We start from the raw sequence: 2214 nt of genomic DNA on the forward strand, positions 1-2214 counted from the left end.
TCGGGTTCAAGTGATTCTCCTGCCTCAGCCTCCCGAGTAGCTGAGATTACAGGCACCCGCCACTACGCCCGGCTAGTTTTTTTGTATTTTTAGTAAAGATGGGGTTTCACCATGTTGGCCAGGCTGGTCTCGAACTCCTGACCTAGTGATTCGCCTGCCTCGGCCTCCCAAAGTGCTGGGATTACAGGCGTGAGCCACCGTGCCTGGCCAAAGAATTTAATTTTTTACAGTTTCTGGACCCAGTGTGGTGGCTCACACCTGCAATTCCAGTCCTTTGGGAGACCATGGCAGGAGGATCACTTAAGCCCAGGAGTTCTAGACCAGCCTGAGCAATATGGTGAAACTTTGTCTACACAAAAATATACACAAATTAGCCAAGCATGGTGGCACCCACCCAGCTACTCAGGAGGCTGAGATGGGAAGATCACTTGAGCCCAGGAATTTGAGGTTGCAGTGAGCAATGATCACACCACTGCACACCAGCCTGGGCAACAGAGCAAGACTCTCTCAAAAAATAAAAATAAATAAAACAGAAATTTCCTGTGACCATAAATCCCTAAGAGTTAATTTTTTTCCCCTATGGATTCTATTTTCATTATAACTGTTAGTAGTCTAAAATATATTATTAGTACATCAATACCTTAGTTTTTGGGGTTTTTTTGAGACAGGGTCACTTTCTGTCAGGAAAGTGAAACAGTCTTATTACTGACATGGAGAAAGTTTTAGTGGTCTGGGTAGAAGATTAAAGCAGTCACAACATTCTCTTAAACCAAAGCCTAGTCCAGTGGCGTGATCGCAGCTCACTGCAGCCGTGACCTCCCTGGTTCCAGTGATCCTCCTCTCACGGAGCTGGGACTACAGGTGCAGGCCACCAAGTTTGGCTAATTTTTAAATTTTTTTTAGAGACAGAGGTCTCACTATGTTGCCCAGGCTGGTCTTAAAACTCCTGGACTCAAGTGATCCTCCTGTCTTTGCCTAAAGTGCTGGGATTACAGAAGTGAGCCGCTGCACCTGTCCAGGAAAAGTTGGAGGAAATTAAAAGGTACTACACTTCAGTGAACACGTGAATGACACAAAAGTGAAATAGCCTTATTGCTGACATCAAGAAAGTTTTAGTGGTCTGGATAGAAGATCAAAGCAGCCACAACATTCCCTTAAACCAAAGCCTAATCCAGAGCAAGGCCCCAACTCGCTCTCTCTCTCTTTTTTTTTTAAAGAGATAGGGTCTTGCTTAGTTGCCCAGCCTGGAGTGCAGTGGCATGATCATGTCTTACTGCAGTCTCAAACTCCTGAGCTCAAGTAATCCTCCTGCTCTGCCTCCTAAACAGCTGGGACTACATGTGCATGCCAACACTCACTATGTTGCCCACACTGGTCTCCAACCCTTGGCCTCAAGTGATCCTTCAATCTTGGCCTCCCAAAGTGCTGGGATTATAGGTGTGAGCTACTGAGCCCAGCCTATTCTCTTCAATACTATAAAGACTGAGAGTGGTGAGGAAGCTAGCAGAGGCTGGTTCATAATGCTCAAGGAAAGAAGCCACCTCCATAACATAAAAATGCAAGGTGAAGCAGCGAGGGCTGATATAGAAGCTGCAGCAAATTATCCAGAAGATCTAGCTAAGATCATTGATGCAGGTGGCTACACCAAACAACAGATTTTCAAAGCAAACAAAACAGTCTTCTATTGGAAGAGGATGCCATATAGGAGTTTCACAGCAAGAGAGAAGTCAAGGCTTGGCTACAGAGCCTCAAAGGACAGACTAACTCTTTTATTAGGAGACAATGCACCTGGTGATTTTAGTTGGAAACCAATTCTCATTTACCATTCTGAAAATCCTAGGGCCTTAGGAATTATGCTAAATGTATTCTGCTGTGCTCTATAAATAAAACAAAACCTGCATGACAGCACATATGTCTGCAGCATGGGTTACAGAATATTTTAAGCTCACTGTTAAGATCTACTCCTCAGAAATAAAGATTCCTTTCAAAATATTACTGCTCATTGACAATGCACCTGGTCACCTACAAACTCTGGAGATGTACAGGGAGATTAATGTTTTCATGCCTGCTAACACAACATCCATTCTGCAGCCCATGGATCAAGGAGTAATTTTGACTTGCAAGTCTTACTCTTTAAGAAATACATTTCGGGCCGGGCGCGGTGGCTCAAGCCTGTAATCCCAGCACTTTGGGAGGCCGAGACGGGCGGATCAC

This window comes from Colobus angolensis, unplaced genomic scaffold (assembly GCF_000951035.1).
Source record: "Colobus angolensis palliatus isolate OR3802 unplaced genomic scaffold, Cang.pa_1.0 Scaffold88, whole genome shotgun sequence".
NCBI lineage: Eukaryota > Metazoa > Chordata > Mammalia > Primates > Cercopithecidae > Colobus > Colobus angolensis.